We start from the raw sequence: 27484 nt of genomic DNA, 5'->3' as shown, positions 1-27484 counted from the left end.
CAATTCTAGACAACTTGAGTGGTAGCAGAGTCAACTGGATCCACTCAGGATTGATTTCACCGCAGGCTCCAGGGTAAGCCTAATCCTCAGAAAGACCTTTATTTTCCTCCTCGCTTGTCCTAGAAGGTGGACCCAGCCTCCTGCCCAGGCCCTGCCTTGACACTGAGTTCCAGAAGCCAGGTCCTTGCCCTGCCCCTTCGTTCCTACTCCCTAGTTCAGTCTCTGGGGCCCCAGACTGGGATTCATTTCCTCTGGATTGGGAATCCCTCCCTCGCCAGTCCCCTCCTTAGCCTCCTGGGACTGCAGCCCTGCCCAGGGCCATCTCAGACCCATGCACCTATGGGTCCTTGCCTGCTGTCAGCTTCCTTGAACAGTACTCACCTGCCTGCTCGGTGAGGCCAAGGTGCTGTGCTGGTGGGAGACCACAATAGGCTACTGAAGGAGGGAGAAAATCTCTAATATCCACCCCACTCTGGAATCCTCTGGGATTTCTGAATTATGCAGACTAATTAAGATTTCTGAGGTCAGTTACTCTTTTTTTCATATTTATACCATCACATTATTTTTTAATCAAAGTATAGTTAATTTACAATGTTGTGTTAGTTTCAAGTGTACAGCAAATTGATTCAGTTATACATACATATATATGTACATATATTTTTTTCAGATTCTTTTCCATTATAGGTTATTACAAGATATTGAATATAGTTCCCTGTGCTATACAGTACATCTTTGTTGTTCATCTGTTTTATATATGGTACTGTGTATCTGTTAATCCCAAACTCTTAATTTATCTCTCCCCCCTTTCCCCTTTGGTAACCATAACTTTGTTTTCTATGTCTGTGGGTCTATTTCTGTTTTGTAAATAAGTTCATTTGTACCATTTTTTAAGATTCCACATATAAGTGATATCATATGACATTTGTCTTTCTCTGACTTACTTCACTTAGTATGATAATGTCTAGGTCCATCCATGTTACTGCAGATGGCATTATTTCATTCTTTTTTATGGCTGAGTAATATTCCAGTGTGTGTGTGTGTGTGTGTGTGTGTGTGTGTGTGTGTGTGTGTGTGTGTGTGTGTACCACATCTTCCTTATCCATTCATCTGTCAATGGACATTTAGGTTGCTTCCATGTCTTGGCTATTGTAAATAGTGCTGCTATGAACACCGGGGTGCATGTATCTTTTTGAATTAGAGTTTTCATCTTTTCCAGATACATGCCCAAGAGTGGGATTGCTGGATCATATGGTAGCTCTACTTTTAGTTTTTTAAGGAACCTCCATACTATTCTCTGTAGTGACTGCACCAACTTACATTCCCACCAACAGTGTACAAGGAGCCCACCAACAGTATAGGATAATCTCTAGGTCCATCCAGGTTGCTGCAAATGACATTATTTCACTCTTTTTTATGGCTGAGTAATATTCCATTGTGTATATATTCCACATTTTTATCCATTCATCTGTTGATGGACATTTAGTTGGTTACTTTTAAGAAAGATGTTTTAGCCATCATTTCTTGATGTGTGTTTAAGTACTCCACCAGAAGATATTTTTCTTATATTATCTCATTCATCCCTCACAACAGCCCAACGAGATATGCATTTTTTAGAAATTTTATTGAAATATACTATATAGTAAAATGCATAGGTTTTAAGCATCCAGGTAAATGAATTTTGATGCACATATACACCTGTGTAGCCCGCACCACAGTCAAGATGCAGGCCATTTTCATCACCACAGTGGGTTCTCTTCTGCTCCTTTTCAGTCAATTCTCTCCACTCCAGAGGCTAGTACTGTTCTGACTTCTATCCCCATAGGTTCATTTTGGCTCTTCTGAGAGTTCATATAAATGGAATTATACAGTGTGTTATTGTTTTGTGTCTGTCTTTTTTCACTCCACATGAGGTCTGTGGGAGGCTGTTATTGTGTTTATTAGCAGTTCCTGGTGAGATATTTTAATCCCCATGCTACCTGTGAGTAAACGGAAGATTGGAGAGATTAGCGAACTTGCCCTGGTCATATGAGAAGGGTCAGAGCTGGTATTAGAATCCTTCTCAGTCTGACTTAAGAATCATCTCAAACTCTCCCTCAGGTTGCACCACACCAAATATTTTAGATTGTATTTTTAAATGAATTCTGTGCTACTGTTCTCTGCATTTGGAGAGTCTCTTTATTTCTCACTGATGGCTACCCTGTCCTGACTTTTGTTAATGAGTCTCTGTTTTCACATGGATAGGTTTCTGGTGTCCAGCATTGCATGAGATCTTCAGAGGGGATTTCATCCAGGCCTCCTTGGGAGGAAATGTCTTGAGGTGACCAGCAGGGTAGAGCAAATGTGGAGCCCCTCAGAGGTGGAAACTGCCTCCTTGAGATGAGATTAGGGGATGTGATGATTAATGTTATATGCCAACTTGACTGGGCCATAGGGTACTCAGATATTTGGCTAAACATGATTTCTGAGTATGTCTGTGAAGGTGTTTCTGGTAGAGACCAACATTTGAATCTGTAGACTGAGTAAAGCAGATTGCCCTCCCCATTGTGAGTGGGCCTCACCCAATCTGTTGAGGGTCCGAAAAAAACAAAAAGGTGGAGGAAGGGAGTATTCACCTCTTCTGTCTGACTGAGTTCAGACATCAGTCTTCTTGCCCTCAAATTGGGATTATACCATTGGCTGTCTGTCAGGCCTTCAGACCCGGGCAGGAACTTATGCCATCAGCCCTCATGGGTCTCCAGCTTACCAACTGTAGATCTTGGGACTTCTCAGCCTCCATAATCTAATGAACCAATCCTTTAAAATAAATCTCCTTTTATCTCTATATCAATAGGTATAGGTATAGATATATCTCCTATTTCCTATTGGTTCTGCTTCTCTGGAGAATCCTAATGCAGGGGACAATTGAATGTCTTATTAGTTCTATCCCAACCGTTTTGCCAACAGTTTCTGAGGCGAGAGGGCCTTTCTCTGCCAGAAGAGAACCAAAATTCCCACACCATCTCTCTCACAGAGTTTGCTGGCTGATCAAATGGGAAAAGAATGCAAAAATGATTTATAAACTGTAAAGTTCTTTATAAAACTAAACTGTTGCACTTCTTCACTCTGGGTTGCTTCAAAGTGAAACTTAAGCCAAAAGGATAAATTAGAACCAATCACCCATCTGGAAAGAACAATTTGACTACAATGCTGGTGCTGTGTGATTGTTTTTACTCTTGGGCCTTTCTGTTATGAATAGAAATGCCCACATTTTATTACTTTTAGTTCCTACAGAACTCCCCCCCAAGATGGCCTAGCCAATTAGTTAGTTTCAGGTTTTTCTTTGAACATTTAAAATAGAAAGGCCAGATTATATTAAAATAATTATTAAAGAATTAGCTACACAAAAGTTGCTTTCTCACACCCTTCCAGGGAAAGAAAGGAATAAGAAAATCTGGAATTTGGGTTGAGTAGAAGAGAAACTTCCCTGATAGAGCTAATTATTTCATTACAATGGATTCATATTAAGATCATGCCTAGCAAATTTTTTCAGTTTGCTACAGTTGAATATCTCCAACAAGATTAAATCTGTAATTTCCTTAGAGCCCATGATTAAATTATTCCTATTTTTCTTTTTTGGCTATTGTAAAGCTCCTAGTTTCTTTCACTTTCTTTTGTAGATTTTATAGTAGGACTGTTCAATCATCTCTACAACTTTTCATGCAGACTTTCTGAATTTTTAAATGGTAGAAATCAGAAGGGGATACCCTGCAGTGAAAAAATTCTTTTAGCCCCTGTATGCAATATTCCTGCTTATATGTCTCTCTTGGATCTTTGTTAAATAATAGAGCTACTTAGCTAACATGTTTAGGAATTAAGTCTGCAGGTATTTTAGTCATATATGGGCATGGCTGTTGAATTTTATTGTATTGAATCGTAGCGATTACCTTTACTGATCTCTTTCCTCTTGCTTTATAGCTGTTTCCTGAGTTTTACTAGGGGCTTTCAATACTGTAGTCCCTAGTTCCAGGGCAGCTTCTTCCCTGGGATTCCCCATGTCCAGAATGCCATTATGTGTAAACATGTTGATCAGACTTGTTCTGTCCCCCAGGTCACTTTTGTAATGGATTTAAGACTGACCTTCAGGGTCATCGTTCAAGTGTGAGGTCTCATACTACCTTTCCATTGGTGGTAGAGTATAGCTGTTAAGAGCACTGTGTTTATTTGTTGATCTTTGGGCAAGCTAAGTGGTGGCCCTTGATGGGCAATTTAGATGAAGACGCTCTATAAATGTCATGTCCTTGTGCTGTTTCCAAGACGTCATGAGGCAGAGTAGTATGAAGCTTGGACGGACAGACCTAGGGTTTAAAAACAGGCTCTGCCACTTACTGGCTGAGGGACCTTGGACAAGCCACTTAGCCTCTTTGAGCCTCAATTTCCTCGTCAATAAAGTAGAGATAATAATAGCAACCTCACAAAGTTGTCAGGATTATTGGAGTTTGTAAAGCGCTTGGCATAGCCAAGAGATTGCTATTTGGTGACCGCTCCATTCATAATGAGTCTCTGGGTATGAACTTCTGCCCTTCCCCAAAACTGTGTGATTTGGACTGCATGGATTTTTCTAGTTTGCTAATGAATCTGTTGTTCCGAACAAAATCAAAGGCTCTTTAAAGTCAAGAGCAAGTACGCATATTGTCTATGCAGTGATTTAAGATGGGAAATTCTGTTGAGTTAACTCCTTACAAAGCTATGAAGATTACTTTCCTGTATCTGTTTTATGCTTAGAACTTAACAGTTTATCTTGCTTCAGTTATTCCTATATTTTCCAAAAAACAGAAATGACTTGTGTTGTTCTGTAATTTCTGGGGCCATTCCTCTTCAGTTTTTGTTATGTAAGATTTGCACAGGCATTTATTTTTATCATTCTCACACACCTTTTTCAGTTCCGATCTCCTCCCAGGTGGCAGACCAGTTGTTTTCCTACATATCCTGGAGTGAAGAAACAGGTCTGGCCCATTCCCCGGACCATTATACAAGGGACTTGTTCATACACGACGTCACAACACATTGCTATTTTCCTCTCCATTTCAGGTGTGACCTGTCCTTATTTCCAGGTCAGTGGTCACTCACTCATGGGTAGTTTGATGAACTCTAGGTCATTAGTAAAGATGTTAGATAAGGACTTAGCTGATAGCAAAACCCCCCTCCCCCCACCGCCCCACTGCCACAGCTGGCTCAGTTAGAAAGCCCCAGAATGGTGAAAAAGGACACTTTATGTTATCACAATGAACTATTCCCTTTCAGTAACTTACAGAAATGGTACATTCAGAGAGTGTGGAGCATGTCACATGTTTGGTATTTAATGATTGATGAGTTTGTTCCAGAGCCCAAGGAGATGTTTGTAGGCAACACGCTAAATTTGATTTGAATCTGGACTTCAAACGAATTCAAGCAGATTGAAACATCATGAACAAAGGGATGTTGGGATAATGCAAAGTATCCTGCTTAAGTTCACCCTTCCATGGCTTTCCAATTTATGAAAGAGACATCTAACAGAGCTGCTGGGGGTCACTTTCAGATGAGTCCTTATCTAACATCTTTATTAAGGACCTAGAGTGTCAGTGTGCCACCCCTAGGAAATTAATGGATCTAGGCATTGATCATCAATGGCTGGTAACATCACAAAGAGACAATCATATATTATGTACTTCCTGATGGAAGGACACACTGCCATTTATGAAGCATTCTTCTCAAAAAGAGCAAACCTGAATCTGATCAAATCTCTAGATCCTGCGACCAATGTACAGGAAATACAAAGACAGAAAACCTATTAATTGACACCATGAAGATGCAATCCACAAAATCTAAACTTTAGGGAGTCTACAGGACAAACAATCCAGTGTCTTCACAAATTGAAAGAAAAAAAGAGATACAAGGGGTATCTACAGAATTAAAGATATTTAAAAGGCAGATTATTCCATCACAATGTGATGACTTTATTTAGATACTAGTTCAAACAAATAAATGCTTAAAAAAGATATATGAGATAAATGGAAATTTGAGCACTGGCTGGGTGTTTGATAATCTTAAGGAATTATTAATTTTTTAAGCTGTGATAATAGTATTGTCTTTATGTTTTTTTAAAGAGTCCTTATCATTTGGAGATGCGTATTGAAATCTTTTTGGATAAGGTGATCCTATGTTTGTGATTTGTTGCAAAATAATATGGGAGAGGAAGAAGTGAGTGAGGCTATCGATGAAAGAAAAGTAGTAGTTGTTGAAGTTGGGTAATAGGGGCTCATTATACTATTCTCTTTCTTTTGTATCCATTTAAACTTTTCCATAATTTAAGAAAAGATAATCCAAGGCACTGTGAGATCCTCAATATCAAGAGAGAAAATAAAATCAAGAAATAGATGCATGATGCAAGTGTGAAGTACAGTGATAGGTACCCTATTTAAATTATGTTCAATATTCTATATATGCTTAGATAGAGGTGGATTAATTAGCTAGAAAGAGTTTCAACAAGACTTGAAAGATCTTGTTCAAGTTTCTGAAATTGGTACTTGACCGAGCCTGGCTCTGAAGTGTTTGTGTCTTAAGATTTATACTGTTAACCCCCAAGCTATATGACTACTGCATCGGGGTATAGGAGAGACAAAGAATGAAAGAAGAAAACCGCAAATCTTATTTATTGGTGGTGTCTTTGTGCCAGGCACTTTACACATATATCTGCTTTTAATCCTAACTTTAAACCTTGAGGTAGGCATTATTATCTCTAGTGTACAGCTGGTGAAACTGAGACTGAGAAAAAGAAAGTAACTTTCTCAGAGTCACATAGCCAGTAAGAAAAGGATCAGGGTTATTCACCGAGTTCAGTCTGATGTCAGAACCTCATGGAACTACTTTCAGGACAGTGGAAAGAAATATATGTGTAAACAACAATAATAATTAGTGTGATAATGTCATTGACGTTTGCGTGGATGTGTTTCCTTTACAGGGTGAAGGGGGATCCTATCTTCATTTCAACAAACTAGGGATTCTCCAAACTTTTGTTTTAACATAGTCCTTGTAGCAAATGCTTTTGGTGTTCCACACCACATCACTTGTGGTGGACAGTTTCCATACACATTTAAAGTCCCACCCCAAGTGTTAGTCACTTCTGTCAGCTTTCAGGAACTCATTCAGCCCACACAGGGCAGTGGGCTGGAATTTAATGGAAGCGTGTGTGGGTGGAGTTAACACTAGTGGGTGGGAGGGACCTTTCATCAGTGAGAGATGGGAGTCAGCAGATAAATGCTCCAGCTTCCCATCTTTGAAGGAACACTTCCAATTCCAAGGTACACTTGGTAGTTCTTCAGGGGGTTCCTAGTAGGACTGAGCTTCAGTTGCCCACAAAGGTAACCAGCTCAACCATGTATTGGCTTTGCCAGCTTCCCTGTCTCATGTTCCCTGTTCCTTCACTCTTGCTTCCAGGATCACCTACCAGATGAAATCCCTGCACCAAGGTTTTGTCTTAGCTCTGTTTCTGGTGGAACTTGAATCCCTTTTAATAAAAAAATTCTGAGTCCACCCCTAATGTATGCATATTTTTTTATTTATAAATTATATTCATGATTATTTTATTATATATACTGTAAAATATACACTAAGAAGTTCTGAAAGGATGAAATAAACAAAAACAATTATTATAAAAATATATATATATATATATTTTTTGCAGTACGCGGGCCTCTCACTGTTATGGCCTCTCCCGTTGCGGAGCACAGGCTCCAGACGCACAGGCTCAGTGGCCATGGCTCACGGGCCCAGCCGCTCGGCAGCATGTGGGATCTTCCCAGACCGGGGCACGAACCCGCGTCCCCTGCATCGGCAGGCGGACTCTCAACCACTGCGCCACCAGGGAAGCCCCCTAAAAATAATTTTTGAATGTCTATTTTCAGTTTGTTATAGTGTGTACAATGTGTTAGTATAATCATAGTCACTACTTACAAAATTTATAAAAGATAAATGGGCATTCACTGAGGAAGCATATGCTAAATATTTTACTGACATGATGCGTGTAAAAAATTATATAGACCACTGCTATAGACTGTAGTCATTCTATTTTTTTTAATAAACTTTATTTTAATTTCAAATTCCACTTGTTCACTGCTGGCATTTAGGAAAGTGATTAATTTTTGTATAGTAACCTTGTATTCTGCAACCTTGCTAAAATCACTTATTAGTTCCAGGAGTTCTTTTTGTTTGTTTATGCTTTCAGATTTTCTACATAGACAGTCATGTTTTCTATGAACAAAGACAGTTTTATTTCTTCTATCCCAATCGGTATACATTTTACTTACTTTTCTTTTCTTATTGCATTAGTTAGGACTTCCAGTACAGTGTTGAAGAGGAGTGGTAAGAGGGGACATCCTTGCCTTGTTCCTGATCTTAGTTGGAAAGCTTCAAGTTTCTCACCATTAAGTATGATATTAGCTGTAGGATTTTTGTAAATGTTCTGATTTTATCAAGTTGAGAAAGTTTCCCCCTATTCCTAGTTCACCGAGAGTTTTTAATTATGAACGGATGTTGGGTTTTGTCAAATGCTTTTTCTGCATCTATTGATATGATCATGAGATTTTTCTCCTTTAGCCTATTGATGTGACGGATTACATTAATTGATTTTTGAACATTGACCTAGTCTCGCATACCTGGAATAAATCCCGCTTGGTAAAAAAAAATTTATTATTATTATTAACTAGAGGAGCAAAACCTCTTTTTGATCTTACTAAAATTCCTTTGTAAGTGAAAGCAATGTGATTGAATATGCTTTGTACTTTTGCAAAATCTCAGTTTAACACTTTGTAAAAATGTGATTTGAACGTCTGGTTCTAAGTTTCATTTATTTTGATGAAACTTGGTTGTAATGGCTTGACATGACTGGAAAAGACATTGACAAAGATGTAAATTCAAAAGGAAGAAGTGGATCATTGGCTGCACTGACTAATTGCAACAATCTTTTTTTCAAGCCATATACCAACTCTGCAAAGATTTTTGTTGAAAATTGACTAGTGAATTTCTATCTTTTAATGTCACATTGTTCTAATAAAACAAGTAGAAGATGCAACATTTGGAAGATATCCTCATTTGGAAGATAGGTAAAAAGGATTGAAAATTTCATTTCTATTTTTTTAATGTGTGAAGATATGAAAGTTTTTATAAGTGTCACCCATACACATTGTTTTCTGCAACAAAAATAACACAATGAAGGAATCTTCCAAATATCTATGCTCTCTCCATAGCGTAGATTTCTTTCAAAAAGTAGTTAATTTCTCATTCATTTAAAAAATTTCAATTTTTTAATCTCAAAGGGATAGATCGTGTGCTTTCTTTAGTTTATGCTAAATAACAAAAGTTAGGATCACTTGACATCCTAGTAAAGTTTAGAAAATTTGGAACCCTTATTTAGAGTAAAAAAAAATGCAGTAGTCATCTTTAAGTTTCACTACTTTTAAAATTTCTTTCCGACAAGATCTTCCCCGTATGGTGCAAGCGGAAGATGATTATTACCCATTCCACCAGGAAGTTTTATACAGATTCTGGTATTTAAGAGAATATAATCCATAAACCATAAATCTACCTAAATGAGCATTCAAACTTCAATCCCTCACAAGGCAGGTGGCAAGTGAACTTGTAAGGATGCCTTGGCCATCCCATTGTATTTAATTTTTTTTCTTTTAATCGAGATAAAATTCACATAACATAAAAATTACCATTTTAATCATTTAAAAATGTAGAATTCAGTGATTTTGGGCATATTTACATTGTTGTACAACCATCAACACTATCTAATTCCAGAATGTTTTCATCACCTCAAAAAGAAATTTTGTACTTTAAAACAGTCACTCCCCATTCTACCCTCTCCCCAGCCCCTGGCAATCCCCCCATCTGCTTTTGGTCCCCATTGTGTTTTGAAGCTCCCTCCTTTTTCTCAGAATAAGGTGCCTACTGTGTGTCTCCCGTGACCTCTGAGAGGATGCCAATTCAACAAGCATACTAAATATCATCAAAGTCTATTTAATTTCTTATTGTTTAAAATTAAAAATATTATGGAAATTCTAGTTATTTCTTTCTGAAGACTGCACCAAACCTTTACTGAACACAGTTCCTAGAATGCTGTAGGTGTTCAGTAAATCACTGTTGGATGAACAAAGCAATTTCCTTCCCCACTTTGAATCTCTCTCCCTCTCTTCTCTCTCTCACATCCCTTTCTCTCTCTCTCTCTATCTCTCTCTCTCTCTCTCACACACACACACACACACACACACAACTTTTACATATAAAGCAAATTGAATCAAATAATAACCTTTGTTACTTAAATTTCGGGTAGACAGAAAATTGAATTAGTCACCAAGATCCCTTCTGGGTCTAGAATTCTGTGAGGACACCAACTGGTAGAATGAACAGCAGTCATCCTGTTTGCCTGGAATTGAGGGATTTCCCAGGATATGAGGGCAGTCTGGGGCAAACCAAGATGGGTTGTGCCCTTTGCCCCCTGAGCATCTATATATTTGCTGGATGCCATCATGTAGCCCCTCTTACCAGAGCCTCTGTCTTGCGGATGTGGGCGTGAAGCTCCAGCTACCAGGCTTGCTGCATTCCCCGGCTCACAGACACTGCTCCTGGAGCCGAGTCCTACTTGTGGGAGCCAGGGACAGTTATCATAAACAGGATTTGGGCACTCCTGGCTTCCTGGCCAAATATTATCAAAATCTCACAATTGTTTCTTTCCTTAAATTGAGGTATAGTTGACTTACAATATTATATTAGTTTCAGGTGTACAGCATAGTGATTCAATATTTTTATAGAGATTATACTCTGTTTAAAGTTATTATAAACTATTGGTTATATTGCCTGTGCTGTACATTACATCCTTGTATCTTATTTATTTTATACCTGGTTTGTACCTCTTAATTCCCTACCTGTACCTTGTCCCTCCCCCTTCCCTAGCCCCACTTCCCCACTGGAAACCACTAGCTTCTTCTCTGTATCTGTGAGTCTGTTTCTGTTTTGTTATATTTATTCTTCTGTTTTATTTTTTAGATTCCAAATATAAGTAAAACATACAGTTTGTGTCTTTCTCTGTCTGACTTATTTCACTAAGCATAATCCCCTCCAGGTCCATCCATGTTGTTGCAAATGGCAAAATTTCATTCTTTTTTGTGGCCGAGTAGTAGTCCATTGTGTATATATATATCTTTGACATTTATTCTGTATGTCATGTATCTTAAATCTGTACCTCTGACCTAATTTATTATCATGTACTTTAGACTTGCCCATTCAACTGCTGCCCAGATATTTGCATTCTAATATTGCTTGGACATCTCAAAATATAAATAAGGAAACAAAAGCTTTAAATGACACATTAAACAAGATGGACTTAATTCATATTTATAGGACATTCCATCCAAAAATACACTTTCTTCTCAAGTGCTCATGGAACATTCTCCAGAATAGATCATATCTTGGGTCACAAAACAAGCCTTGGTAAATTTAAGAAAATTGAAATTGTATCAAGTATCTTTTCCAACCACAACGCTATGAGACTAGATACCAGTTGCAGGAAGAAAACTGTAAAAAATACAAGCACATGGAGGCTAAACAATACACTACTAAATAACCAAGAGATCACTGAAGAATTCAAAGAGGAAATCAAAAAATACCTAGAAACAAATAACAATGAAAACACGACGACCCAAAACCTATGGGTTGCAGCAAAAGCAGTTCTAAGAGGGAAGTTTATAGCAATACGGTCCTACCTCAAGAAACAAGAAAATCTCAAATAAACAACCTAACCTTAGAGCTAAAGCAATCAGAGGAAGAAGAATAACAACAACAAAAACCCCCCAAAGTTAGCAGAAGGAAAGAAATCATAAAGATCAGATCAGAAATAAATGAAAGAGAAATGAAGGAAACAATAGCTAAGATCAATGAAACTAAAAGCTGGTTCTTTGAGAAGATTAACAAAATTGATAAACCACTAGCCAGATGCACCAAGAAAAAAGGGGAGAAGACTAAAATCAATAGAATTAGAAATGAAAAAGGAGAAGTAACAACTGACACTGCAGAAACACAAAGGATCATGAGAGATTACTACAAGCAACTCTATGCCAATAAAATGGACTACTTGGAAGAAATGGACAAATCCTTAGAAAAGCACAACCTTCCAAGACTGAATCAGGAAGAAATAGAAAATATGAACAGACCAATCACAAGCACTGAAATTGAAACTGTGATTAAAAATCTTCCAACAAACAAAAGCCCAGGACCAGATGGATTCACAGGCAAATTCCATCAAACATTTACAGAAGAGCTAACACCTATCCTTCTCAAACTCTTCCAAAGTGTAGCAGAGGGAGGAACACTCCCAAACTCATTCTACAAGGCCACCATCACCCTGATACCAAAACCAGACAAGGATGTCACAAAGAAAGAAAACTACAGACCAATATCACTGATGAACATAGATGCAAAAATCCTCAACAAAATTCTAGCAAACGGAATCCAACAGCACATTAAAAGGATCATACACCATGATCAAGTGGGGTTTATCCCAGGAATGCAAGGATTCTTCAATATATGCAAATCAATCAATGTGATATACCATATTAACAAATTGAATGAGAAAAACCATATGATCATCTCAATAGATGCAGAAAAAGCTTTTGACAAAATTCAACACCCATTTATGATAAAAACTCTCCAGAAAGTAGGCATAGAGGGAGCTTACCTCAACATAATAAAGGCCATATATGACAAACCCACAGCTAACATCATTCTCCATGGTGAAAAATTGAAACCATTTCCACTAAGATCAGGAACAAGACAAGGTTGCCCACTCTCACCACAATTAGTCAACATAGTTTTGGAAGTTTTAGCCACAGCAGAGAAGAAAAAGAAATAAAAAGAATCCAAATTGGAAAAGAAGAAGTAAAGCTGTCACTGTTTGCAGATGACATGATACTATACATAGAGAATCCTAAAGATGCTACCAGAAAACTACTAGAGCTAATCAATGAATTTGGTAAAGTAGAAGGATACAAAATTAATGCACAGAAATCTCTGGCATTCCTGTACACTAATGATGAAAAATCTGAAAGAGAAATTAAGGAAACACTCCCATTTACCATTGCAACAAAAAGAATAAAATACCTAGGAATAAACCTACCTAAGGAGACAAAAGACCTGTATGCAGAAAACTATAAGACAGTGATGAAAGAAATAAAAGATGATACAAACAGATGGAGAGATATACCGTGTTCTTGGATTGGAAGAATCAACATTCTGAAAATGACTCTACTACCCAAAGCAATCTACAGATTCAGAGCAATCCCTATCAAACTACCAATGGCATTTTTCACAGAACTAGAACAAAAAAAATTCACAATTTGTATGGAAACACAAAAGACCCCAAATAGTCAAAGAAATCTTGAGAAAGAAAAGCGGAGCTGGAGGAATCAGGCTCCCTGACTTCAGACTATGCTACAAAGCTACAGTAATCAAGACAGTATGGTACTGGCACAAAAACAGAAATATAGATCAATGGAACAGGATAGAATGTGCAGAGATAAACCCATGCACCTATGGTCACCTTATCGTTGATAAAGTAGGCAAGAATATACAATGCAGAAAAGACAGCCTCTTCAGTAAGTGGTGCTGGGAAAACTGGACAGCTATATGTAAAAGAATGAAATTAGAACACTCCCTAACACCATACACAAAAATAAACTCAAAATGGATTAAAGACCTAAATGTGAGGCCAGACACTATCAAACTCTTAGAGGAAAACATAGGCAGAACACTCTATGACATACATCACAGCAAGATCCCTTTTGACCTACCTCCTAGAGAAATGGAAATAAAAACAAAAATAAACAAATGGGACCTAATGAAACTTAACAGCTTTTGCACAGCAAAGGAAACCATAAACAAGACAAAAAGACAACCCTCAGAATGGGAGAAAATATTTGCAAATGAAGCAACTGACAAAGGATTAATCTGCAAAATTTACAAGCAGCTCATGCAGCTCAATATCAAAAAAACAAACAGCCCAGTCCAAAAATGGGCAGAAGACCTAAATAGACTTTTCTCCAAAGATACACAGATTGCCAACAAACATATGAAGGATGCTCAACATCACTAATCATTAGAGAAATGCAAATCAAAACTACAATGAGGTATCACCTCACACCAGTCAGAATGGCCATCATCAAAACATCTACAAACAATAAATGCTGGAGAGGGTGTGGAGAAAAGGGAACCCTCTTGCACTGTTGATGGGAATGTAAATTGATACAGCCACTATGGAGAACAGTATGGAGGTTCCTTAGTAAACTAAAAACAGAACTACCATACGACCCAGCAATCCCACTACTGGGCATATACCCTGAGAAAACCATAATTCAAAAAGAGTCATGTACCAAAATGTTCACTGCAGCTCTATTTACAATAGCCAGGACATGGAAGCAACCTAAGTGTCCATCAATGGATGAATGGATAAAGAAGATGTGGCACATATATACAATGGAATATTACTCAGCCATAAAAAGAAACGAAATGGAGTTATTTGTAGTGAGGTGGATGGACCTAGAGTCTGTCATACAGAGTGAAGTAAGTCAGAAAGAGAAGAACAAATACCGTATGCTAACACATATATATGGAATCTAAGAAGAAAAAAAAAAGGTCATGAAGAACCTAGGGGCAAGACAGGAATAAAGACAGAGTCCTACTAGAGAATGGACTTGAGGATATGGGGAGGGGGAAGGGTAAGCTGTGACAAAGTGAGAGAGTGGCATGGACATATATACACTACCAAACGTAAAATAGATAGCTAGTGGGAAGCAGCTGCATAGCACAGGGAGATCAGCTCGGTGCTTTGTGACCACCTAGAGGGGTGGGATAGGGAGGGTAGGAGGGAGGGAGACGCAAGAGAGAAGAGATATGGGAACATATGTATATGTATAACTGATTCACTTTGTTATAAAGCAGAAACTAACACACCATTGTAAAGGAATTATACTCCAATAAAGATGTTAAAAAAGAAAAAAGAAGATGTGGCACATATATACAATGGAATGTTACTCAGCCATATAAAGAAATGAAATTGAGTTATTTGTAATGAGGTGGATGGACCTACAACCCGTCATACAGAGTGAAGTAAGTCAGAAAGAGAAAAACAAATACCGTATGCTAACACATATCTATGGAATCTAAAAAAAAAAAAAGGTTCTGAAGGACCTCGGTGCAGGACAGGAATAAGGACGCAGACATAGAGAATGGACTTGACATGGGGAAGTGGAAGCTGGGATGAAGTGAGGGAGTGGCATGGACGTATATACACTACCAAATGTAAAATAGACAGCTAGTGGGAAGCAGCCACGTAGCACAGGGAGATCAGCTCGGTGCTTTGTGACCACCTAGAGGGGTGGGATAGGGAGGGTGGAAGGGAGACGCAAGAGGGAGGAGGTATGGGGATATATGTATAGCTGATTCACTTTGTTATACAGCAGAAACTAACACACCATTGTGAAGCAATTATACTCTAATAAAGATGTTTATAAAAATGCTTTTGGCTGTGTCAGCTTCATCCTCCTAGCAGTTTCTAGATTCCTCACAGGGTCTTTGAGGGTTTGGGGGTTGGGAAAGCAGATGTAATCAAGAGGTACCTTCTCCATCTGTTACACAAGCCTCTTCACATCCAGACCAATCTAGAATCCGACCCCCTGACAAAGCCGGCCATGACGGGGGGTGTCTTAAGGATCACCTCAGAATTCTCCTGGCCTATAGGGGGAAGTATAAGAATATTAAAATTATTTGACAAGCATAGTGCAATTATTTTTTTTTTTTGGTAACTTGTATTTATGAGTTGTTTGTACAAAAAGATGTCTGGGGAAGAAAGTTTAAAAAAACTTTATATAAATCTCACTTTTTATATGATCTTGGTAGATAGTTTTAAAAAGTAAAGCATATACGTGGTTGGAAAATTCAAATAGTACATAAATGAACAAAATTGAAGGTAAACATTTCTCTCCTTGCACCTCTAGTCTCTCTCCCCAAAGGCAACTACTGTTAATACATTTCGTCTCTCCTGCCCCACCCCCCAAATTATTTAGGTATATACCAACAAATCAATCAGTCTGTCTGTCTATCCATTCAAATTTCTACCTTTATCTACACACAAAAAATCATTCCATACACACTCTTCTGCACCTTGATTCTTGGAGATATATTTTCATATTAACCCAGATAGAACTGACCATCCTTTCTTGGTATTTGCAAAGTGACAGACAAGGAGTACAGTGTAATGGTTAAGAGCATAAACCCTGAAGCCAAAGCAGGGAGAGAAGGAGGGGGAAAGGGAGGGAGGGAGGAAAGGTGGAGAAGAGAGAGAGAAGGGAGGCATGGAACATAGAATGTGCATGTAGGAGCGTAAAATGTATATCCTGGAGGATTCTACTCCAGAAAAGCTTTTATTCAGGTGAGGCTGTCTACCTCAGAGGGGCAGGCTTTACGCTGAGATCAATCTGAATGCTAGGCCTGATATCCCCACTCTGGCCAAAACAGGTAAAGAAAGAAATATCTGGGGAGAGTAACAGGTATGACTCAGTAGATACTCTCAGGATTGTAGGAATATTGCAATTCTTAATTGTACTTAAATCAATTGCATTTATACTATGATCTCATCAGGCTGTATTGATAGGAAATCCAAAACTTTAGAAGCTCCCCCGACTCCTAGGGTGATGCAAACATCCTGTGGTTTTCCAAGTGACAAGACCACATACACACATCTTTAAGTCTTTAGGTCAACTGCCACACTTGTTACTGTTGAGAAGTCCTTCCTCACAGCCCATATGCTCCCCTGCTCCCCAGGTGTGCTTGGAGCACAGCGCTCTGCTCTAGAATGGGAGCCCCTGTGGCCAGTGGAAGCTTCCCTAAGGAGTATCTCACAGTCCTTCCCCTATGACGTTTGCTTGCCCCCCAGGGTGCAGATCTGCAGATCTCCTCTATTCTCAGAAGCCACAAAATACGACCCCTCATATTGGCTCGGTGCTTTGTGACAGCCTGGAGGGGTGGGATAGGGAGGGTGGGAGGGAGGGAGACGCAAGAGGGAAGACATATGGGAACATATGTTTATGTATGACTGATTCACTTTGTTATAAAGCAGAAACTAACACAACATTGTAAAGCAATTATACCCCAATAAAGATGTTAAAAAAAAAAAAAAAGAAAACACTGAAAAAAAAAAATACGACCCCTCCTGGGTTTCCCTGACTCTCTCTCCTCTAGACTCACTGCCTTAAGGCATCTCCTCTCTCTTCCTGTGGCCCCAGCAGCACTACACAATATCAACTTCAGTTGTCCCACTGCCAGTTTTCTCTGAGATGAGGAAGCCCAGAGTCTGGTTATCAGCTGGAAACAGGAAAAAGAAAAGGGAAAAATACATAGGGAGAGGGAGGACATCAATTAAGACCTCAAAAATTATCTTGTCACATTAAGATGGAACAGAATAGTCTTCCTGAGAGACCCATCCCTATTCAGGAATGTTGTAGTAAGTATACTATTTTTACTCTCCAGGTATGAAAATTAGTCTATCACTCTTAGATTTCTCTGGTTTCACCATCGAGCAATTATATCCACTATGGAGGAGCCAGTGTTCAATTCTGACAGAACTGCCAATATGGGACAGAGCAACTTTGAGTGTGAGAATGACACTGGGGCTGGGCGTGTGTAACACTCAGGCTTGGGCAGAAGAGGAAGTAAAGCCTCATGTACGTTGGTCCAGGTTTGAGTCTGGGAATCCAGGTAGAGGTCTTATCACTCACACAGGATGACAGGGAGAAAAAAGTTCTAGACTAATTTCCACCAAACCTCTTTCCCTCTCAAACCACGAGGCAGTCAGAGAAATCTTTCTTGTTCAGTCCAAGCCAGATTCAGCCTTCCCTGTGGACTTATACTGCCCTGTGGCCTGGAGCGGCCTCTTGCACGGGCCATTCTGGAATAATCTAGAACCCCAAACTTTCAGACTATCATGCCTCTCTTTACTGAAAGCCCTTTGAAGGCAGGCCTGGGTCTTGGCCAGCACTGTAGTCACCCATGCTTTGCACAGCACTTGGCACATAGCTGGTGTGCAAACGGTCTTAGCTGAATGAACAAATAAACGAAGAAAATAATGAACGAGCACGCAAGGGTGAAACAGAGAGCAAAAGTGTGTTAAAGGGGCTTCCCTGGTGGCACAGTGGTTGGGAGTCCACCTGCCGATGCAGGGGACACGGGTTCGTGCCCCGGTCCGGGAAGATCCCACATGCCGCAGAGCAGCTGGGCCTGTGAGCCATGGCCGCTGAGCCTGCGCGTCCGGAGCCTGTGCTCCGCAACGGGAAAGGCCACAACAGTGAGAGGCCCGCGTACCACAAAAAAAAAAAAAAAAAAAGGTGTGTTAAAAACCACACCAATCAAGAAAATCTCCATGGGATGCTATTTATCACCAACAGCCCTCCCTCACCAGGAGCAGCAGAAAATTCAGTCCTGGGCTGGTTCTCATACAGGGCAACCCTGGAGCTGACCTGACCATGGGAGGAAGAAATTGGCATCCTCAGGGCGAGAAGAGCATCACCCAGCCTAGCAGGTCCCAGCTCTAAATTTCTGCCTCTTCCACAACCTGACAGTCTTGGCGGATTTATTCCCTTTTGGTTTTATGATCCAAGGCTTCTCACGTTGCTAATCCATTACTCATTTTAGCAATATAGACAGCAGGGTCAAACAAGTGACCTACTGGAGCTCACAAGTGACTGCCGGCCAGGTAGCCCTGGCTTCACTCAGAGGGGGTCACCCGCTATCTCATTCACTTGGGTAAATTTATAACTTCGAAAATTCTAATTTCCACCTCACTCCGCCCCCCCAACCCCATGTCCCACCACCTCCAGCCCTGGGGGCTCGGTAAATTATATTGCCTACTAATTGAGCGTGCCACTCCTACTGTTCATAATGAGTCAGAGGGATTTGGCTATGTCTGGTCTTCTGGCTTACCCCTCTCATAAACATGAGAGGGGTAAGCCAGAAGAGTGACAAACTTTTTCTTTGGCCTGGGGTCATAAAGAGAAAGAAAAAAAACTCTTTAACTTTTTTCTTTTTTTTTTTCCAACTTAAGACTTCAGTGAAATATTTTCCACCATCCTCAGCAAGACATAATACTTCACGCCACGAAGAAGTTAGTGAGAAAAATACGGATGCCCCCCATTCTCTGGGGGACCTGCTGGGCACTGTGCCCGTCTGAGGACCAGTTACTCTCTATGTCTTTTGGGGCTCACTGAGAAGTCTCTGGTTTGAGTCTGGGCCCAAGGTGCTGGGGATTAGCCTGTTGTTTTCAGAGGTCTGCTGTTGCATTTACCTTGAACTTGGACGCCCCTCCCTACTGAACCACACTTAGAACTCCCTGAGGAGCTGTCAAGTGGGTGAATGGCCTGCAGCAGCAGCTCCGAGTGCCAATTACCAAGTACTTCAATACGGCCAATTTCAGATTCTATTTCATCTCTGGGTCAAAAACATGCTTACCTAAAAGAAGAGTGCCCAGACTCTCAGCTTGGCATTCAGCTGGTTCCCCACCATTTGGCCACAACCTGCCTTGGCGACCTGACTTTCCACAACCTTCTTTCCAGCTCTAAGCAAACAGTACTGCCACCGTTGCCTGAACTCTCTTCCTGCCTAAAATACTCTTCAACCAGGCTAAACCGTTTTCCTTTAGAGAGAGGTGATGGGGACACCGGGATAATAGCTGTGTGCTTTTTCACACTGATATTCTATAAATGTTTATTCAACATTTTTAGTAGGTATGATGGAGGGAAAAGCTACCTTTTTCAAAATTTGGTTTTCATTGAAGTATAGTTGAATTACAGTGTTGTGTTAATTACTGCTGTACAACGAAGTGACTTAGTTATACATATATATATACATTCTTTTCCATTATGGTTTATCACAGGATATGGAATATAGTTCCCTGTGCTATACAGCAGGACCTTGCCATTTATCCATCCTATATATACCAGTTTGCATCTGCTAATCCCAAACTCCCAACAGTTTTTTTTAATTAATAAAAATAACATAAAGAAACAGATTCACTTTCTAATTCCCTTCCAAATGCTCAACACACACCTGCCCCTTTGGACCCTGGACTCAGTATACCTCCAAGTAGAGTTGTTGTACTAGAGGTATTTGCTGTGCTGTGAACTCAGTGGGGAACTGTAGGGGGGAGGGCTGGGTCCTACCCCCAACCCCGGCCTTGGGCCAAGGGCCGTTCCCCTTGATGCTCTGTCCCATCCTCCTCCCTCCAGCTGCCCCTGGGCTTCTGTTTTGCCCAAGGCCAGCCACGATCTGCTGGGAAGGGAAGGGAATAAGGAGAAGGGAGACGCAAGCAGTGTCTGAGTCTCAGGAACTTACCCCATCCCCTGTTTTCCCCCCTTCCCCCTGTTTGAGCCAAGAGCATTGACTGGGAGCTGAGAGGACTTGCAGTCCTTGTAATGAAACCTCCTTCTCCCTGACCTGGGAAGGCGAGGGCCAGCAGATAATCCCACCGTTCTCTGCGTTGTGCCTGTATCCTGACGCTCTCAGACAGCTCAGGTTTCATAAAAGTGAATTAAAAACCTCCAAATGTGAAAAAAATCAACCAAATTCTTTGTCTTTTAAGTAGTTTCTGCTCTCTCTTCGGTTTTCTTTTATCATTTCCGAAGTCACATAACTTTTGTGGAAGCGTATTATGAGGTTTAAAAGGCAGCTTATTAAGTCTATCACTCTTTTCTGGTAGGCACTCCCCACCAAATTTTACTCAGGTTCAGAAGTTCAGTTGACTGTAATTAGTCTTAGGTGGGTAGTAAGATCTTTGGAGGTTGTACTTGCGTGTTTGTGTCACAAAACATTCAATGGAAATAGATCAGCAAGGAATATGAATTTACACATATATAATATGTAAGTATATATATAAATATATTATATATATATATATTATTAGGACTCTGTCTTCTTAGGTGGGAGCAGCATCAATTTTACGTTTCACCAATTGAGTGAGAATATGCATGAGCAAACCTGAGTTAATGGGCCCCATGTTTATAATTAACTCTAGGATTGTTTTGGGCTCCTCACGGGGGCCTTTGTAAGTGAGAATCCTCGGTGGGAATTTGACTCTGCTAGATGTACATTGTTTTCAGATCTGCATACTTCCTCTGAGAAGAATTCCTCAGCACTTTCACCTTTATTATCTCTCTCGCCTTTACAGTTCTTCCACAATATTCTGGAATGTTCCACAAGTAGAACCTTGTTACTCAAAGTGTGGGCCACAGACAAGCAACATTAGCATCACCTAGGAGCTTGTTAGGAATGCAGACTCTTGGGCCCCATGCCAGAACTCCTGAATCAGAGGTGATCTGTATGCACATTAAAGTTTAAGAAGCTCTAGACTAGAACACGCTATACAGTATTCTTTCTGGTGGCTTCCAGGGTGTGACTGGTGAAACCAAAGAGCAGTCACCATGTTTTCTAACTATTTTCTCTCTCCCACAGCACTTAGCTGGGCACAGAAAAGGTGTTAGGGGTACTTTTGTTGTAAGATCGGTCCAGTTTTTAGTTGAACCTAGCCCAAGAATAAGAGAGAAAATATTCCTTTCATAGTTCTCACTCTAGCTCAACCTTTAGAAGTTCAAATTTGACTGTTTTACCAGAAGTAAAAGAGATATTTTTCCTTCAAGGCCTACGATTTCTATGATTCTGTAATTGGGCTCCGAAGACTGTTTTTAATTTGACCTCAAGTGCAAATCACAAAGACAACTTCGACAATACTAGTTCCCTTTTGGGCAAAAATACTCCCATTGGAAATTCAAAAAGTGTCTTGTTGAGTAAAATGCTTCTTAATTTACTGTAAAAGTGTATTTAGAAAAGCAAATAATCTATGACAGAGCATAGAAGTGTCCACTATTATGAAATCCAATGAAGAATAAAAAGTAAACTGAGCCCTCCAAGTATGTTTCTATAGTAAAGCCAACAACTCCTGGCATTCTTGGTTGCTCTGTTTGCAGTACGTGTCAAATGCAGTTGTACAAGGGGCCTAATCTGCTATCTACCTTCAGAAATCTGAGCTTTCAGGGCAAGACTTTAGTTCTAGTTGCATGAAGGCTTCCTGGCCTCCTGGGTTACTGGGATTAAGGATCAAGACAGAAAGGGAGGGCTTCCCTGGTGGCGCAGTGGTTGAGAGTCCGCCTGCCGATGCAGGGGACGCGGGTTCGTGCCCCGGTCCGGGAAGATCCCACATGCCGCGGAGCGGCTGGGCCCGCGAGCCATGGCCGCTGAGCCTGCGCGTCCGGAGCCTGTTGCTCCGCAACGGGAGAGGCCACAACGGTGAGAGGCCCGCGTACCGCAAAAAAACAAAAAAAAAAGACAGAAAGGGAAAAAAGCTGCATAAATCTTTGGATTGCCTGTGGGGAGTTAAGGATTGTCACTGGGAACTCATTCTGGAGAGGGACAGAGCTGAAAGCTGTCTGGCTTTCAGATATTTGTCGGTCATTGCTCAAATACTCTTTGGACCTAGCCCCCTAAAACTTGCTTCAAGATGCTGGATAAGCAACCGTTTCATATTGGAGAGATAAAGGTGACTTCTGAAGACCTAAAAAGAGTTGTGGTTAAAGCACCCAGGAAGGCTAAAAACTATATTTATTTGAGAGGAAAACACTTCCCTTCTTTAGGAATGAAACAAAACAGAGACCTGCCCCTAAAAGTGTTCCTAAATATGGGTGAGAAGGTGAACTAGAGCTTTGGAGAACAATGAAGACAACCAATGAGGTCTGTGAGCCACTTATGGAAGAGGGTTCTATCTGGGACACAGGTCCCTAATGATGGTGGGTGGGCTCATCACCATCTCCCAAAGCCCCAGTTATCCCAAACCTTGATTGTCCACAGACTGATGAGAGGTGATTAAACAAGGGTAATGAACATCCATTCATTCACGAGAACAAGCATCCATTCATTCATGGGAACAAACATGTATTCATTAATGAAAACAAACATTCATTCATGAGATACCTACTGTGTGCCAAGCACTGTGCTAGGTGCTGGGGTTAGAGAAAGGAATAAGACACCATTCTTCCCTTTGAAAAACTTCCAGTCTTGCAGGGAGCCTAGGAAACATATCTAGAAGCTGGTGTGGTGAGTGCTGGTGTGGAGGCATACTATATATAGGATTGGGATTGAATATCTTGGGGCACCATCAGGGAAGGCTTTCTGATGGTTGATCCTGATTTTTCACCCCTCCCTATAGCTATGACTTTTGCCATGTAATGGCAATTCTTCCCTTAGAGTGTATTTCCCCACACTTTGACTTTAGACTTGGCCATGCGACATACTTTGCCAATGGGATGCTTGCAAATATGACTCAAGCAGGGGCTTAAAATGTGCCTGTGTGGTTGGGCTTGCACTCTTGTGCTTCAGACACCACCATGAGAAGAACATGCCTCAACTACTGGTCCCGAGAAGAAGACGAGGCACACTTGGGACTCCCTTGAGCCAGCTGGACCTGCAGCTTGAAGTAGAGCTTAGCTCTTCTGTTGAATGGCATCCCAACAGAGGGGTAGAGAAAAGAGGAAGAGTTAGGCACGTGCACCTCTTAAATATTCACCCTACGTAAGGCACTGTCTCAGGGTCCCAAGCATGAGAACAATGGGAAGAATGAGACACTAGATCATAGTATGTCTGATTAACAACAGTACTAGCCATAGCTACCATTATTGGCTGCGTCAGTAATGGTCGCCGTATTCAACAGTCAGCCCCCGTGCTTAAAATCTAACATTTTTTCATTTAGTCCTCACAACAACCCTTCAGTAAGTACTATTAACATCCCCATTTTACAAATGAGGGATCTGAAGCTCAGAGAATTTTGCAACTTGCCTGGCCGAGCAGGGACTTGAACCCGACTCTCTGACTCAAAAGCCTCAACTCTTAGCTATAGAAAAGTGAGGAAGAAGACCCAGGTTGGGACTTCACTCAGGCCTGAATGTGTCTGTTGGTCCCTGCCAGCCTTATCTTCACCCATCTATAGGCTGGACCCCACTAAGTTCTGGAATCAACGGAGGCGTGGCTTGATGGGGGAAGCCCCCTCACCAATAGTTTGAAGGACTGGATATAGCATCTTATTCTATTAGTAGGCATGCCAGGGAGAGTCATTATGCGTCAGGCACTGGGCTAAGCATTGTACATGCATTAACTAAACGAATATCATGCTACCTGTTAAGTACTACTCTTTGATGCGGGTACAACTATTATTACACCCATTAGTGCTCTACCTTTACCAGCTGGGGAGCCCCAAGCATCTCGTTCATTCCACACATTGTTATCGAGCCCCTAATGTGTACCTGACCATGGCCTCAGCACAGGGGAGTGTGGACATGAAACAGATGGGACCAATGCTCTCATGGATCTCATAGTGTAGGTTCTGCCCCCTTCCCCAGCCTGGCTCCTTCTTTCAGACTCGTTCGTGTCTGCTCAATTAGGCACCATTCACACTGGTGCTTGGGAGCCTCATTGCCTCCCTGCCCTATATTTTGACAGACCTGGATTGCTGTGCCCATTTAGATTTAGAGATTTGCTCCGACATACCCTCCCTGTCAAGAGAGGAACATTTGCTGGCCCCAGAGGACTCCCCACTCTCCATTCTTACCCCAGCCCTCCTTGGCTTGTGCTTTCTTTGTGACCAGGAGTTCCCAGCGTGCCCTTGGGCTGGGCCCTCTGCAGAGGTAAGAAGCACAGATCACTTTGCTGTGCTTCCTTTGAAAGCGGTGCTCCTCGGTGGGCTGCTCCGGTAATTGGCTACTTCGCACCTGTGTGGGAGGACGAGCCATTGCCCCCGCTTTGGGTTCACCTACGCTAGCCTCACGGATGGAAGCAAAGTCAATTTCTGTTCCCAAGCACGCAGCAAAGGAAATCACCAGCCTCCATCAAAATGCCATTCGGAGTGCCAGAAGTATATACATGGCAGTATTCTCAGAGGAATCGTCATTTATTTGATGTGCTCTCTAGACCAAATTCCCTTAAAGTAACCGAATTGTGAGGCCTTTGTAATGGTGTCCCTTTTGGAAATGTCAGCTTGCCTTTGATTCACAAGACTTCCCAGGACACTTACTCAAGTGTGGGCTTTCCCAGAGTTCTTCTGAAGCAAGGCTCTTGGTCACATTAACAGAAAAATGTGGCCCCAGCCCCAGACTGCTGAATCTAGCTATTTTCACGAGGAATAATGTAATATTCAAATAAGCGGTAATTAAAGAGCAACTCTTCCTCCCTTCTCTTCACCCTTCCCTCCCTGACCCGTGTGGCTGCTAGAAGCAGGCCGTGAATCCTGGGATTGTGAGGCCGAGAGGCCAACTGGATTGCCAGCACAGTTAAGCCACGCAGCAGAGGAGAAAGTACAATACGGCTCACTGGGTCATAATACCTCATAAATCAAATGGATTTTTCCCAGAATCAAATGGTCGTGCCACATTCTGGTTTCCAGTTAGATTTATGAGTGTGTTCTCTACATGAGATACATACCACGATGGACTAATTGGCACAGAAAACAAAGAAATGCAGAGCACTTAGGAACCAAAGTATAAGGAGCCCGTTGACCCTAGTCAGGCTCTCTTCCCTGACAAGTTAGTTATTTTGATTCCCATTTGGGGACAGCTCAGGTCACTAATAGCTTCTCGGTGTCCCAATGAAATTGAAGGGAGGGAGAAGGCCTCCCCTCCCTGTTGTTGTAGCTATCTTTCGTGTGATTTGCTTCTTGGAAAGTGATTTGGGCTGGCTCTCATTGGATAGCCTGGGCCAATAAGGAGAACAGAGTCACTGAGGAGAGAAATTGACCTTTAAGCATCAGCTGAGACACGCTGGCATGGAGATCTTGTGGGCTTGTCTGGGTCTTCCTTACTCCAGGGAGAGTCCAATTCCTGCTTTACAGAAGTGTTATACCACCTGGGAGGACACCCTCAGCCCCCTGCCAAGCTGAGTCAGTACGAATTCCTGTCCTACTTAGAGTTCCAAGGATTTTGTGAAGCCAAAGAGATGTAAAAATGCTTTGGAAGGGGGAAAACTATGAAAGTCATTTGGGGCAAATGGCTGCTTTTCTCTTTGAGCTCGGTGAGCATAAATCAAACGCAATCACCACATAGCTGGGGAACTTCTTTAAAACAAGAAGGCAAAGGAAGAGACTTCGGTACATTTTAGTGACCGATCGGCACCTGCTCAGGCTTTTATAATCCTGGATGTCTCATCTTGTCTCTGGCACTGAATGCATTTTGCTTTGTTCCTTTGGCTTCGATGAAAAAATAAATAATAAATATGGAAAGCCTGGTTTACCCCAAGCTGGGAGGCAATTAATAATGCATTGCAGGCTTGTGACAAATTCTGGACAAGGCCACCATCATTCACATGGCTGTACATTTTGCTAAAGGCTTCTGTAGATTGAGGCTAACCAATTTACTACTGTAGATTTACTACTCTCTGGTCAGTGAGGTAACCTGCCAGTGCAAAATTTTCACACAGAGTAAGATTTGAAGCCATTTGGATGGTCTCTGTGGATGTGATTTGCAACACATGATAGACTATGACCTAAAAAAACAAAATAAAGGTGACTCAGAGGCAGGGTGTTTAAACCTTGGGACAAAGTATACATTCCTTCCCTCCCTTCTTTCCCTATCTTCTAAACACAGCATTCTTGTTAGCTTAAAATGAAGCTAAAATAAACCTCAGACAGCCTTGAAGCAGATTAAAACCACACAAAGGTCTGTAGCTTGAAGGGATGCACCGAGGGAGAAGGGGTAGTACTGCCCACCTGGCCTTGGGCATGAGTCCTGGGGAGATGGCAGAATTGCCTATGTCTCCAGCTATTTTTAGCACCAGTTGATAGAGCCATGTCCTTCTCCCCTCTCATGCCTCCTGAGTCACTCTAGCATGAGGCACCATTGTCCCCAGTGCCCTAAGACTGGCTCTGTCTAAGCTCTCATGATTAGAGAAACGTTTCCTAAAATCTCTTGAAAAGAAAGGAAGTTCTCCGATTGGAGTCTATCTTTTATGGACGATTTACGTACCAGAAATAGACTCATGCGTCCCCAATACCCTTATCGAAATTAATCACTTAAAACATTCTCTTGTTGTTTGCATGTGTAGGGAATAGGCAACAGGAAAATTCTAGAAGAGCCCATCCGTTTTCCTCAGTCTCTAACTTCTGCATGGCTGCTGAAAGGGCAAGGTCTAACTGGTTTGTAACTTTTACAGAACCCACATGACCCCAACCGGGTTGAACATTTTCCAGAGACATACAATACAAAGAACGATATGTTCGTTTTGGAAGATTAACAGCTCTGTTTATGCAGTGTTTCTGTGAGAAAGGAGTGTGTTTTCTCCTCTGCATCACTGTAACTTATACACAATAACCATCATGTCACAGAAAATAAGCAAAATT

The sequence above is a fragment of the Leucopleurus acutus genome (genome assembly GCF_964270905.1).
Source record: "Leucopleurus acutus genome assembly, chromosome: X".
Classification (NCBI taxonomy): domain Eukaryota; kingdom Metazoa; phylum Chordata; class Mammalia; order Artiodactyla; family Delphinidae; genus Leucopleurus; species Leucopleurus acutus.
The sequence above is the reverse complement of the archived record's forward strand: the minus strand, read 5'-3'. Positions refer to the sequence as shown.